Source organism: Pristis pectinata, chromosome 3 (assembly GCF_009764475.1).
Source record: "Pristis pectinata isolate sPriPec2 chromosome 3, sPriPec2.1.pri, whole genome shotgun sequence".
NCBI lineage: Eukaryota > Metazoa > Chordata > Chondrichthyes > Rhinopristiformes > Pristidae > Pristis > Pristis pectinata.
The window spans coordinates 42,512,778-42,528,890 of record NC_067407.1 but is presented as its reverse complement, the minus strand read 5'-3'; the positions used below and the strand labels follow the sequence as shown (position 1 = coordinate 42,528,890).

The window sequence follows — 16,113 nt, the reverse complement described above, 5'->3', positions numbered from 1 at the left end:
CACCATTTTGAACTCTCGCCTGCTTTTGAGGATTATCTCTCAGTTTTGACGTATGTGATAGCTAGTTCTTTTGTCCTACATCTCTCAGAAAAGTAAGTAGACATTGCCTCATCCTAAGGCTCTTTGGGTCTCTAAGCTTCCTGTCCTATGATATATGAATTTCAGTGTAACTATCTCTTTATCGATCCTTCATCCTCTGCTCCATAGGTCTGTGGTTTTCATCTTCCCTCTCCCTGCCGCAATTCAGTTAATAATTATGTCTGCTGCAGGTTCTGTTCAAGTATTTATTTTGCTCAAATCTACTTCCATATTCCCTCAAAATTTCTGACTTTTGGGGGACAGATTCAACTCCACGAAAGGCTAAATCTGGAGGAGTTAAGTAGAGGAATTTACCTTATCTGAGAGTCCCTTCCAACATAGCATTAACAAAATACAATTGTTTTAAAGTGACCGCTGATGTTGATTAACGGGATGCAATTTCCTGCATGATATTCCAAAGGGAATGTTGCTCGTGGAGCAGTATGAAACACAGCTGGTCAAATTTCTGGTGCAGTGTTTTAGCAGTTCTGTTAGGCAGTTAACTTGGGGATGTAGTTTAACTTGGTGTGAAAGCATTTATTGTAGTTTGGCTAGCATCTAAGGCAGAGTGACCCCGCTCTGCAGAGCCTCATTGATCAGCAACTGGCTTTGAACACCAGGTTGCCAATCCAGGTAAGAGGGCGCAGGAGAATAAAGGGTATGTGTGGCTCATTGCTCACTTAACAGATTGCACAATCCAGCATGCCAGTGGGCATCTCTTAATTATGTGCCATTTAACTATATTACATTGCTATTTTCTGAAAGGAGATGGGGTGGCACAGAAACAAAGTGGTAAATGCTGCTGTTTCGCAGCTCCAGAGAACCAGGTTTAATCCTGACCTCCAGTGCTTTCCTTGTGGAGTTTTCATAGTGTCCCTGTGACTGCATGGATTTCCACTGGGTTATCTGGTTCCCTCCCAAATACCAAAGACATGCTGATTGGTAGGTAAATTGGCTATTGTAAATTGCCCCTAGTGCCAGTGAGTGGGGAATTGATGGGGATATGAAAGTGAAAATGGGATTAGTGCAGATGGGTGGTCAATGTTTGTTGTGGGTATGGAAAAGGGCCTGCTTCACTCTATAACAATGCATTTAGAATGAATGCACTTTCTTATATAGCATATTACCCATTTATATTATATTTCCTGTTTCATATTGTTATTCCTTGATAATAGTATATGATCCATTCACATTGTGTAAAAACTACAGCATACTGTTAATCTCTTTAGTGCGGTATATTGAAACTCAAAGCTCCTCCAATGCATTAGTGATGGATTTAGGAGGATAAGGAGGTTTGGCTTGTCACCGAACATTCTAACAAACCTCTGTTGAAAGTATCCTGACTGGTTGCATCATGGTCTGGTATGGCAATTCGAATGCACAGGAACATAAGAAGCTGCAGAGACTACTGGACTCTGCCCAACACATCACAAGCACATCCCTACCCACCATCTGTATTATCTACAAAGGGTGCTGCCTCAATAAGGCAACATCCATCTTCAAAGATCCCCACCATCCGGGCCATGCCATCCTTTCGCAGCTACCATTGGGCAGGAGGTACAGAAGCCTGAAGTCCGACATCATCAGGTTCAAGAACAGCTCCTTCCCTTTAACCATTCAGTCTTGAACCAACCAGCAAATCCCTAATCACTACAGTTTAGCAACACTCTGACCTCTTTGATCACTACTTGTGCATATGACAATAAACTTGACTTTGAACTTTGAGCAACCAGCAGAAGGCTCTTGTCTCCTGAATCTGTGTGGTTGGAGGAAGAGGTCGGGAACGTGGGTCAAGTGTGTGGCAGGTGTTGGGGAGGTCAGGAACATGGATCGGGTGTGTGGCCTAACCTGGGGGGGTGGTGGTGGTGGGGGGGGGGGGGGGGGGGGTAGGGCAAGAATGAGGACCAGGTGACCAGCCAGAGCTGGTGCTTCAGGAATGTGGGTAGGTTTGCAGCTAGAGCTGTGGACTGAAACAGGATCCAATGTGTGGCTGGGCTTGGTAGCTGGTAACTCAGTGAGAAGCAAGGAGAGAGGCAGTAGGCAAGGGCTCCTGTGTCTGAACCCACATGCACAAACACATGCATTTGTGCATGCATGCGAGCGAGTGAACAAGTGCCCACATGCCAGGTGCCACCAGCATGTATGCCTATCTGTCTCTGTGAGCATCAATAAACATTTGGCAAGAACCTGGTCTTCAGTCACTTTGTTCGCCTTGTCACTGGATCAAGACTTTGCTCTGTGAGTCACAAGTGGTAGCTGGTGGATTAAAAGAAACCACGCACAAAGAACTTCTCAAAATATGAAGTTCTGGATCTGGAATGTCAGGACTCTCAAGGACATTCCCAGGAACAATAGACATGAACTGCCATGCTACGATAGCTCAGGAACCCAGATGGTTTGATATTGACATCACTGCACTGACTGAGAAATATCAAGCAACAGATGGTCAGTTTAAAGAACATGACAGTGGGCACACCACCTTCTTCTGGAGGGACAAACCAAAAGAGGAATGCCATCTTCATGGAGTGAGCTACATCATCAAGAATGAACTAGTCCCAGCATCTCAGTGAATCACTCTGCAGTGAATGCCTCATGACCACTGGGTGCTCCGGTTTCCTCCCACATTCCGAAGAAGTACAGGTTAGGAAGTTGTGGGCATGCTATGTTTGCACCGGAAGCGTGGCGACTTTTGCAGGCTGCCCCCAGAACACTCTACCCAAAAGATGTATTTCACTGTGTGTTTCAATGTACATGTGACTAATAAAGATATCCTATCCTATTTGGATCATCTAAAATGAAACCAATACACGATGGTCATTAGTACATACACCCCAAACCTGGAAGCTTCAGATGAGGTCAAGGAGGACTTCTACTCTGACTTTGTGAAAACCCTGGTCCACATCCCAAAAGGAGAAAAACTGATTCTCCTGGCTGAAGGGACAGTATGGGAAGGAATGCAGCCCTTTGGCAGGTACAGGAAAGTCTAACTCCCTAGGTATTCTTTGCTTAACAAAATGCTTGGAGCAAAACCTTGTTATTACTCTGTTTCATCAGAAAGACAAGCACAGGAGTCAGATACCACCAGTCAAAGCACTGCCACCTGTTAGATTACATTATCATCTGACCAAGTGACTGTAAAGATGTTCACAACACCCACCTACACCGACAAGTGTTGGACTGATCACCAACTAATTTGCTCTATTATCTCCATCAAACCTGGTTCCAAAAATCAGCATCCACAGTCACATCGCCACAGGAAGGTCAGCATCGAAACTCAAGAAGCCCACAAAGGCACAGACAACCTGTTCGCTCCCAAACAAGAGGATCTACAGAGAATCCACAGCTTGTGGGATGCCCTGAAGACCACCTTAATTGGCAACTGTGAAGAGGCACTTAGCTTCTCTACCATGAGGAAACAGGACTAGTTTGTTGAGAAGGACAAGGAGATTGCTAATCAATTGCAAATATAAGGCATTCCTGGACTGGAGGCCCCAGTGGAAAATAAGCAAGCACCTGAAAGCGAAGGTTCAGTAGAAAACACGTGACTTAAAGAACAGATGATGGATGGAGAAATGCAGAAGGCTCAGCAACCTACTAACAGCCATGACAACGTAAAGGTTTTTCAATGCTGTAAAAGTCATCTACATTTGCCCCATGATGGCATTCAAACACCCAAGACCTCATTCCACCAAGAGCCAATAATGGGGTGAACTCATCAGGGACAGAGGAGCAGTGAACACCTACTGGAGGGAACACTTCAAAGACCTCCTCGGCTGTGATTCTGTCCCTGATATAAGAGCCTTGGACTATCCCATAGCAGCCTATTCAGTCCAGCCTTGCTGCCACCCTGGCCAACAAAAAGTCGAGGTGGACATATCAAACTCAAATGACAAGGCACCTGGAGATGATGACATTTCCACTGAAATCCTAAATCTCGTGGTGAAGAGCTTCAGTCACAAATCTACAATCTTATTGCCCATATATGGGAAGAGGAGGATGTACCAGGGGAAATCAGAGATGCTATATTCATGACCACCTTCAAGAAAGGAGAAAAGTCTGACAATAGTAACTCCAAAGGGGTCTTCCTGCTATTCACCACAGGGGGACATGGCTGGGATCCTCCTCAATTGCCTTCTCACAGTGGCCAAAGAACTGCTCCCTGAATCACATTGTGGATTCCATCCATCTAGAGGCACAATGGACATGATCTTCACTGCAATACAACTTCAAGAAAAATGCAGGGAGCAGCACCAGCCACTATACATGGTCTTTTTCGGTCTTACTAAAGTCTTGATGCCATCAATCAGGAAGGACTGCGGAAAACCCTCCTCAAATTCAGTTGCTCACAGAAATTCACCTCCATTTTACATATCCCCCATGATGGCATTCAAGCCATTATACTAACCGACGGGTCTACAACAGAACCAATCTCAGTGAAGATCAACATCAAAAAAGGCTGGATCATTGCTCTGATACTTTTCTTAATCTTTCTCGTTCCAATGTTGCATCTCACCTACACAAGACAACCTGTATAGTGGAGCTAATCTTTGGGACTAATGAGAAACTGTTCGACCTATAGTGACCACACTTCAGAACCAAGGACACCTGAACCTCAGTAACTGAGCGTGGTTGCGCCTGCTTAGAGGTTGAGCTCCAAGACATTGCTGCCTCATTCACTAAAGCAAGCAAGGGGATTGTCATTACATGCAATGTCAACAAGACCAAGATCCCCTACCAACCAACCCCGCTGCACCACACTGTCCTCCGACAGGAAAGGTTTACAACGAGGCCCTGGAAAAAGTAGACCACATTCCATATCACAGAAGCCTCCTCCCAGCAGAGGTAGACATGGATGATGAAATTTACCACTCCCTTCAATACCCTAGCATAACCTTTGGTCAATTGTGGAAAAGGGTATTTGAAGATCAGGACCTCATACCTGGTACAGAACTCATGGTCCACCGGGCAACAGTGAGCTGAAAGGCCAATTTCCATGCTGCATGGTGCTATTACTGATTCCTGCCCTCCTATACGATTCCAAGGCTTACTTAAAATACAGCAGGACTCCTTAAGGCACTGGAAAAGTACCACCACTGTGGACTCCACAAAATCCTTTAAATTTACTGATAGGATAAGTGGACTAATGTCAACATCTTCTCCCAGGCCAACATCACCAGCACTGAGGTCCAGTCAGCTACATTGGGGAGGTCACATCATTGGGCAGGCATGCCTGACAACAGACTCCTGAAATAGACACTCTATTCTGAATTCATTTGTGGGATGAGATTATCAGATAGACAGAGAAAAAGATTCAAGGATGTGTTCAAAGTTTCCTTGAAGAACTGCAACATTCCCACTGACACTTGGGAACATCTGGCCTGGGACTCCTCAAAGTGGAGAAGGAGCGTTTGGAATGATATTGAGAAGTCATGCAGTGGGTGGGAGCACACAGAAGCCCTGCCTAAGAGGCAGAAGGTGCACATCACCTCATAAAACTACCCACCTGCTAATTGCTTCAGCCACCCCCTATCCCATCCAGGGGAGAGTCTGTGGTTCCTCCATTGGCTTCATCAGCCCCTTCAGAATCCATGGAACTGGAGTGGAAACAAGTCAGCTTCAATCTCGTGAAACTGCAAAAGAAGAGGATATCATTTTTTTTACAAAGGGTACAGCATATACAAACACATGAAGAGATTGAATTAAAAGCACTCAGTCCTTCAATCCTGCTCTGCCATTCAATAAGGTCATGGGTAATCTTATTCTACAATTCGTCTAATCTGGGAACCTTCCAACTTTTTGTTTAAACCAAGAATCTACGTGGCTCTGCCTTAAAAAATACTCAACGAGCATAAGAGAGAAAAAAATGCACAATTTTCCCTCACCGGGGAAACATCCTCTCCACATATACCCTGATAATATCCCTCTTGATATTATATTGTTATTATATGATCATCACATCTTGTTTGGCATACAAGCCGGCCCTGTCCAACTTTTCCCCATAAGACAAACTGCCTATTCCGGATATCAGTCTCTTCAACTTCTCTGAACTACCTCCAAAGTATTTACATCCTTCCTTAAATAAGGAAACCAATATGATACCTATGATATATTGATAATGTGCAATCTATGTGCGGTACTAATCCTTATTTCTAAATATATTCTGTGTATCTCGTGTTATTTTGTTTTTCTATTAAGTAGTATTTGAACCATTTACAATGTCTATTATTTTATAATGTTATTCCCTGTTTTAAAACATATGATCCATTTATCATGTATAACCTGTATTTTGCTAATCTCTTCTATTTGATATATGATCCACTTAAAATGCTTGCAATCTTTAAACCCTTTATGGTATTGTAGATGATATATTAATGCCATATACAGTCACTGTAAAGCTATGTAGAATTTGATCCATGTATGATATCCACAATATTGTATTAGTTCCAGCTAATTTATATTTACATTTTATATTTACAATATAAAAAAACACATTGCTAATCTGTTGTATTGTGTGATGCACTTACAATATGTAGATTAGTTATAATGTTAATTCCTTCTGAATACATAGTATATGATCTATTTTCAATGTGTTAAATCCATACGATACTAATCCCTGTTAAGTATATGATCCATTTACAATTAATGCTATATATTGCTAATCCCTGTTTAAAAAGCGCGTAATCCAACAACAATTTGTGCAAATTAAATCATATTACTAATCCCTGTTGGATATATACCTCTGCAGTGTGCAATCTGTTTTATCATTCACAATCTGAACAAGTTATGTAGACCTGTTAATGTTAATATGGTAAATTACAAACGGCGGAATCTATATAGTATTGCTAATCCCTTTTATGTAATCATTTAAAATGTATTCTATATTTCTAATCCCTGATGTATTTTGTGACACCCGCAACATCTGTATCACTGGTCGGTCTCGGCGCCTTCAGCCTCCGGCAACAGCTTGATGTTGGATCACGTGACAGTCCGCCGCCTCCGTCCCGCACATGCGCCCTTCTCCCGCCAACCCCGGGGGAATATTCGGCGACGCCATTTTGGGGGAGGAGCGTCCGTCCGCCCGGAAGCAGCGGGGAGTCACTGTCGGTAAATGTACGAACTTCTCAATGAATAAACCATAACGTAACACACAAAACAGTGGAAATCGCCCGGTGAGAGTATGTGAAGTTTGCATTCGGTGGCGGTTGGTCGTTGCTGATGTTGTTTAACCGTTGCACAGGAGACTGCAGGTGCTGGGATCTGGGGCAAAAACAAACTGCTGGCGGTCAGGCAGCATCTGTGGAGGCAACGGTCACCAAACCTCTGTCTCCACACATGCTCCCTGACCCGCTGAGTTCCCCAGCGGTTTGTTCTTTCCCTCTCTGTTTAACGGTTATTCTTGTTGATGCAGGTATCTGCTGTAGTCCAGGTGAAGCAACGGTTCAGCAACTCCAGGGATTTACACCGAGTCACGGCCGTCTTTGCTCATTCTGACACCGCATCGCTTCTGATGGCGATTTTGATTTCTAAACGATCTAATGCCTTTTGCGATACAATAATATTGAATGCAGTCAAAGCCGAGTATACGTTGGGTTTTTGTATCTGCTTGGAGGGGAAAAACTGCTTGAAAAGTAAACTGGATGGAGAAAAGTTTTTAGACACTAATTTCCAACTTAGCGACACTTTAAAGACGTAGCTCTTAATCGACCGTCACTAATTTATTGACAGGGCCAGAAAAGAAGGGCACGATCTTAAGCTACGTTTTGTGTTCTCCCTAGAACTGGTTCGTTTGGGCAATAGTTTGGATATTGATTCGGAAGATGAGAAATCAGTGTTATTGTATTAAAAGACTCTGATCTAAATGCAGAATGAATTTCAGTACTAAAACTGAAGATCTTCGGGTTTTTTTTAAATATCGTTTTCAGATTTAAAAAAAGTTTGGCCATCATGTCTTCAGATGCCCCTTTTGATAGACCACTACTTTAAAAGAATTGTCCTTAGCTTTTTAGACGGCATCAAATGTCAACTGTTGTGTCAATCCCATTCGGTTTCTTGACGTTCTATAACTTTATCAATTTCCTTTGTGCTTGTTTTTGAATGGGTTAGGAGATGTCTTTTATCATTTATTGCCCAGCTACTTTTTTTTGCAGATTGTGCCCTTTTCATGTGCCCGTCCCAGTAAGATCAATACCTGATATTCACAGAAAAAAGGGGAAGTACAAGTAATTTTTAGTTGCTGTGTTTTGAAAACTTTTTTTAACCCACATTTCCTCAGCCCTTGCAGGTATGGTGCAAACAAAGGACTCTAAAGGGAAAGAATTGTATGGGAAATGACCATTCTCACAAAAAAATCTCCATTTCATTTTTAAAAAAATATTCAAGATGTCAGCTTTGCTATTGATGGCCAGATCTATTACCCATCCTTAATTGTTCTTGAACTGAGATCCTTACAAGAATTTTTTAAGAGGGCAGTTAAAATCAGCCACTTTGTATTGCAACTCAAGTCACGTAGGCGAGACTGGGAATGGCAGATTTTCTTCAAGTGCACCGGTAAACCAGGTGAGTTTTTCTCCAGTAATCCAGAACGCTGAATTCATGATCTAGAGACTTAAGTTCAAATCCCAGTATCTTGATTTCTCAATTTAAAAATGGGTATGATAAATAGTTAAATTTTGATGCTTTTGCATCTAGAACATTGCAAGCCTTGCAGGAGGACTTGAACTTGTAAATCAGTCTAATGTTTCTGTACCCTGCTGTGATAGTATACATGGTCCTGCATGTCTGATGGAAGAGTAAACTGATTTCTCAACTCTTTAGTCTGTAAATTGTAAAAGATCCTATCTATGTGAATTATGTGGACAAAATGAGTGTCCCTCCCAGGCTTGTCAGCTTTGTAATACAACCAGATAAAATGGGATTTATCTGTAAATGTTCACTGGAACAGTTAAGTTTATAACTGCTTTTTTTTTTACTAAGTAAGTGATAACCTGCATTTTTAAAAATTCTAAATGTTAAATTCTATTATCACAGTCCTTCCTCTACAAGTCAGCAAAATATATATAATGGTTTTGTTGGTAGTCCCTGGAGACTGAGGATGACTTATCCCCACTCCAGTTTTGTGGGTTCTGAAGAAGCTAATGAAGCCGAAGTGGGAATCACAGACTCGCCTGCTGATGGACAGGTGTCTAATTTGTGAGGTGGGCTGCTCCTTCTGCAGCTTGTTTAGGACCTTTATGCGTTCCCAATGCACAGGTTCGAGGTCTCAATACCATTCCAAATGTTCTTTCTCAACTTGAGAGGTCATTGATCCAGAAATACCAAGCAATGGTTGGGGATGTTGCATTACTTCAAGGAGGCTTTGAGCAGATCCTTGAATCTCTTCTTTTGTCTGGTTCCCATGAAAGAGCTTGGAATAGTGTCTGATGTTGGGCATGCAAATGACATGGCCTGGCCAATGTAACTGAGTGTAACTAGAATCTCAATCCCAAGGATGTTGGCCTGTGAGAGTAAACGGATGATCGTTCCCTTGTCCTTCTAGTGAATTGAGAGGATTTTGCAGACACAGCATTGTTGGTGTTTTTCCAGTGCCTTGAAATGCCTGTAGTAATTCGTGGATATCTCAGAATTATATAGAACAAGGATCACTGCTAATCAATAGACCACAAGTTTTATGCCCAGTCCTGAGTTCTCAATTTTCACATACCCTTTTCTTCAATTAAACAAAAACTGTGCTGGCACATCAAAGAATGCCAATGAATTTCACCATCCATGTCTCCCTTCACCCAGAGGTGTTTCCCAAGAAATGGGATGTGTTCAATGTTTTCTAGGTTCTAGCTGTGATTCGTAATTTTAAAGGGCAGTATATTATAGCAGAGGCAGGTTGATAGGGAGCCTTTTCTTGTGTAAGGCTCATACTCTCTTATTTTTCAGTGAAAGCATCAATAATATCCTGGAGCTTGGACCCTTGAGCGTGCACAAATTCAAGCATCGTCCGCATATTACAGTTTGGGTGACCTTGGTTCAGCACTGCAATGTGCAGACAATGTTTACAGTAGTATATGCAATATCTCTTTTTGTTATTTTAATGCAAACTTGTGAAATGAAACAAAACTACTTTTTAAAAGATTTGCTTGTCACAGATTTTGCTAGAAGATTCAAAAAGTAACATTGATGCTTCTGTTAATTGTTACAAATAAAAGCAAATGTTTTTAAAGAATTGTTGGGAAAATAAATCCCAGAGCATTAAATTCAGGTGCTGTTATCTGTTGCTTATTTCTTCAAATGCATATTTAATATGGTTTAGCTAGTAATCCTTAGATCTTAATATTATTTTTGAATATTGTGGTTTTCTATTTAAATTTAACAATTTAAAGGCAAAAAAGCTATGGGGAAAGTAATCAATGTTTAAATTTTATTTTATAATTTCTCAAAGTATATATAGATAGCAGAGTTGTGTCAAAAGATCCTGATATATTTATGATTACACTGACATTGAAATCCACAAAATCAGAACCAGCTTTTCTAAAAAAAAGTTAGTTTAAGTTATATTAGTTGATAAACTTGTCTTTTGTTACTCGATCCTGACAACATTTATAGGAATAATGCTGACAGGATATTGGTGCTAGAATTGTTCCCAGTAAGTTTAGTTAGCATGGATTACTAATATATTAGGCCAGAACAGAAAGTAATTCAAATTGCCATTACCACCATCAATAACACGTAAACAGCTGTAGCTCACTAGGTTATAGATAGCTGTTTGTGACATAAATCATGAGAGTAAGGATAAAATGTATAATCCTCTTTATTAACCCACAGTTCAGATGTTCAAATCTTTATAAATGTTAATGTTTTAACTGTTTATTATTGGGTGGAACTAAATGGGTCAGGTGACCACATCACATCCAGTTCTCTTGTTTGAGTTTATTAACTAATCTGGTGTTTGCAGTTCTTGTTTCTGCTGTTTAGTTTGTGGTATGTTTCATATTTAAAGGAGAAAAGAATTGCCTCGCTTTAGTAAAGTTGGTGAGTGTTAAGGATCAAAGACACTTTGCGGGATAATGCTGAGATTGAAATGAGTAATATATTATACAGAACAAGTTTTAAAGCCTTTATCTTTTGGGGAAGAAGCAACAGTTCTAAGTTTTTGAGATCCTGGAAAAGTGAGTTAGAACAGGTGATTTGACTCAGAATTTCAATGCAAATTTGTAGAACGTTGTTGATAATTCATCAGTCAGTCAGCTCAACAATTTTACCTGGAAAGAGAATTATAATGGGAGCCTAACACTTGCTCCATTTGTTTTCAGATTATCCTGCATGCTTATTGTTTTGTGTCCATTTGATGAAAGCATGTAAACTTACTCAGTTGACAAAAAAACTTGTAGATTTCTTGGTAGGTTGGTTGGTGGTTAAGAAAATATAAGAAAAAATGGTGATACAACTGTTTATATTCAGTGCCACTGACCCAGAAAAAATACTTTGAAACTATTTTAGAAACATTGCTTACATCTGAGCTAATTTGTAAGGGAAATCATTCTTTCTCACCTTGCTCAAAATGACCATGGTTTTTGTTATACTTTCAATGAATATACAGTAAGGATGGGCTCCTTGTAGATGAGCTTACTCAATATCTTTTCTGACCTCAGATACAGATTTTGAACCAGCCTGATTGGTAGGATGAAATATCACTGCAGAATTTGACAAGAACCACACAACTTTTATTAATTTTGTTCAAAAAGACTGCAGAATGAGTGGTGTAGGTATTGGGAAATGTACATTTGAATATGTTCTACCTGATACATTTACACATCCCTTCATAGCATCCACACTTACAGTTCCCCAAGTAAGGAGAATTTTGGATGCTGGTTGGTAGGCCTGGACTGCTGGATGTAGCTATTTTAAACATGCACAGATCAACGATTACTTAAATTCTTGCTCTTCATCCGCTGATGAATGTGATGCCATATTTTCAGTTTAACTAAGGCTTCCTTTTTCCACTTCTCTAAAATAGTCCAGCTGTACCCTTGCTTCAGCACATCTGTGAAAATCATTGTCCTTACTCTACTACTCCAGCACCCTTCTGCACATTTCGCTTGTACTGCTCTTCATAAACATGAGGTCATCCAAAACTCTGTTGCCAAGTCCTAATTTTTGCCACATCTCGTATACCTATCATCCCAGTGATTGTTGATTTTGGTGACTAAATTACGCCAAAAGTTTACACTTGGTGTGAATTTTTTTGATTTCATGCAGATGCTGTTTTTGCTTCTGGAATTATTGTCTGGTGGTATTTCATTTGTTAATAAATATACAATTAAGTAAATTGTTTGTACTTTGCCTCATGAAACTGACTTTTGAGGATTTTTTAAAATTTAGAAACTCTGAAGAGGAAGGAAAACTTCTGGCCTTGCTGATGACACATACTCCCTGAGAATGAATAAATGATAAATATTTCTCAGAGCTGGTTGCAAAAATATCATTCTGATTGAGTAATATTATTCTTTCAGTAATAGAATGTGATTAAATGTTAGAAAGAAAGTAAATGTTAAAATGATAGTAGAAACAAAAAAACTGAGCCAAGTCTAATGTTCAAAATAGTTTCTATCCATTTTAAAATTGCATTTTTGAACTTTCCACTTGTGTGTACAGTTAATATTGTAATAATGTGCTGGATTGTTGAGCCGGATGTCCATCTGCCATTTACTGCAAAGTTGTGGCCTCTACCTGCACTACTTGGCATTAATTGAGGAACCTGCAGAGCTCCCAACTGAAGTTGGGTGTACAGTAACAGATTGTCATGATGATGACAGTATAAAGCCACCAACTCAATATCCCTCCTCAAAGCCTATTGCTCAAATGGAATGATCAGCTAATAATTCTTGATAAAAGATTATGTAAGGATGAGGTACAACCCATCTATTGCATAGACTTAAATCATAGGGATAGGTTTAAAAAGGATATCAAGTCAAGTGGAATGTTTTGCTTATTTAGTTTGCAAATTTGGTACAGTACTGATATTCATTGGATTTCATGACAACTACTTTCAATGTGGTCAGCTTTGTTTCTAGGTTGGTTAGAAATCTCCTGCAGTTGGCATTTGACCTTGCATTAAATTTGGGCTAAATGTGTTCTTTTTAAATCCAAATTGTGTGAAGGGCTACTGGACTGGAGGGTAGCTCATGTAGTTCCATTGTTTAAAAAAGGATCTAAAAGAAAACCAGGTAATTACAGGCCAGTGAGCCTGACATCAGTAGTGGGTAAATTATTGGAAGGTGTTCTGAGAGATCGGATATACAAGTATTTGGATAGCCAAGGGCTGATTAAGGATAGTCAGCATGGCTTTGTGCACGGTAGATCGCGTTTAGCAAATCTTGTAGAGTTTTTCGAGGAGGTTACTAAGAAAGTAGATGAAGGAAAGGCTGTGGAAGTTGTCTACTTGAACTTTAGTAAGGCCCTTGACAAGGTCCCATGTGGGAGGTTAGTTCAGAAGGTTCAGACACTAGGTATCCATGGAAAGGTTGTAAACTGGATTCAAAATTGGCTGTGTGGGAGAAGACAGAGTGGTAGTGGATGATTGTTTCTCAGACTGGAGGCCTGTGACTAGTGGTGTGCCTCAGGGATCTCTGCTGGGGCCATTGTTGCTTGTTGTCTATATCAATGATCTAGATGATAATGTGGTAAATTGGATCAGAAAGTTTGCTGATGATACTAAAATTGGAGGCATAGTGGACAGCAAGGAAGGCTTTCAAAGCTTGCAGAGGGATCTGAACCAACTGGAAGAATGGACCAGAAAATGGCAGATGGAATTTAATGCAGACAAGTGTGAGGTGTTGCATTTTGGAAGGACAAATCAAGGTAGGACATACACTGTAAATGGTAGGGCACTGAGGAGTGCAGAGGAACTAAGGGATCTGGGAGTTCAGATACATAATTCCCTGAAAGTGGCGTCGCAGGTAGACAGGGTTGTAAAGAAGGCTTTTGGCATCCTGGCATTCTTAAATCAAAGTATTGAGTATAGGAGTTGGGATGTTATGGTGAGGTTGTATGAGACGTTGGTGAGACCAAATTTGGAGTATTGTGTGCATTTCTGGTCACCTAACTATAGGAAGGATATCAGTAAGATTGAAAGAGTGCAGAGGAGATTTACTAGAATGTTGCCGGGTCTTCAGGAGTTGAGTTACAGGGAAAGATTGAACAGGTTAGGATTTTATTTCTTGGAGCACAGAAGAATGAGGGGAGATTTGATGGAGGTTTACAAAATTATGAGGGGTATAGACAGTAAATGCGAGTAGGCTCTTTCCACCTAGATTAGGAGAGAGAACTACAAGAGGACATGGCTTTAGGGTGAAAGGGAAAAAGTTTAGGGGAAACATTAGGGGGAACTTCTTCACTCAAAGAGTGGTGGGAGTATGGAACAGGCTGCCATCTGATGTAGTAAATGTGGGCTCACTCTTGAGTTTTAAGAATAAGTTGGATAGATACATGGACGGGAGAGGTCTGGAGGGTTATGGACTGGGTGCAGGTAAATGGGACTAGTGGAATACCGTTTCAGCACAGACTAGAAGGGCAGAATGGCCTGTTTTCTGTGCTGTAGTGTTCTATAGTTCTACGGGTGAATCCAAGGAACTACACTGCACTGGAAAAGCAACACAATTATGTAGTATCTGCAACTAGTTGATTTTACGCATCTCTGCATGAGATGGTGACCTGAAAGACACTAGCCAGAAACCACAAAACAGCTATTCTGTGTCACCACACAGGAAGAGGCAAATGAAAAGTAAATTTTCTTGGTCTAGTCTTTTATCTGTTAGCTGGCAGTCGTGGATATTGATTAGGTAGTTAGGTGCACTTCCTCATATAATGGATACAGTTCAGGAGAAAATTAGTTGGATAGAGGAGATAATGCATGTATACTTTTCAATAGGTTTCACAATTCTATTTGAAGTATATTTTCACCAATAATGTTTCTTTGTCTCCTTTCCAATCTTGGAAGATCACAAATTATAGTGTTTTATCAGTTTTAGTAAAGAAATTGATCCAGGGAGAGCTATGTAGTTTAATATTCACAAATGCCCAGGGCCTTGTATATAACAGGAAGTGGGGCTAGAAATAGTGGATGCATTGGTAGTCATCTCGCAGAATTCTTGAGACTCTGGAGTGGTTCCTGCAGATTAGAGAGTGGCAGATGTAACCCCACTATTTAAACATAAAGGAGGAACAGCAAAGCAGATCAGTAGGCCTAATGGCAGTGGTGGGGAAGTGCTAGAGTCCATTATAAAAGAGTAATAACAGAACACATGCCAAGCGTTGAAGGGATTGGACAAAGTCAGAATGTGTTGATGAAAGGGAAAGCACGTGAAACAAATCCACTCTGTGGATCTAATTAGTAGATTAGATAGAGGAGAGCCATTAGATCTATATTTGGACTTTAAGAAGTCCTCTGATAAAAGTCCCAAATAAGGGGTTAATGTACAAAGCACCTGAAACTGGGGCAGTAGATTGAGAATTGGTTGACAAACAGGATGCAAATGAGGAATAAAAGTGTCTTTTTTCCGTGGAGCAGGCAGTGACTGGTGGGATGTTGAAGAATATGTATCAATATTTTAGATGAGGAAACTAGATGTAACATCTCCAAGTCTGCAAATTATATAAAGCTGGGGAGGGTGGAATGTGAGCTGTGAGGAGGATGCAGTGTGATTTATACAAGTTGGGTGAGAGGCCAAATTCAAGGCAGATGGAATTTAATGCAGATAAAAGTGAGATTATTCACTTTGGTTCAGAAACAGAAAGACAGATTATCATCTGAATGGTGATAGGACAGAAAAGGGGAAGACCTGGGTGGTCCAGACTGAGCATTACAGCAGAGGAAGCATTTAGGAAGGTAAATGGTATGTTTTCCTCCATTACAAGAGGATCTGTTTACAAGAGCAAGATATCTTTCTGCAGCTACAGGGGCTCTTTGTTGAGACTGGGTTGCAGTTTTGATCTCATCTGAAGAAGGATGCTCTTGCTACGTGGGGAGTGTGGCAAAGGTTTACTAGT

At 40.6% G+C, this 16,113-nt stretch overlaps 1 protein-coding gene across 1 annotated transcript in view; it reads left to right on the top strand.

Moving 5' to 3' along the window:
• Positions 1 to 7,121: 7,121 nt before the first annotated feature.
• Positions 7,122 to 16,113, top strand: part of atg4c (autophagy related 4C, cysteine peptidase) — a 62,656-nt gene continuing 53,664 nt past the window's right edge. Inside the window, 1 exon segment of the mRNA XM_052011702.1 lies at positions 7,122 to 7,188. The gene's annotated coding sequence lies outside the window, so the exon portion shown is untranslated.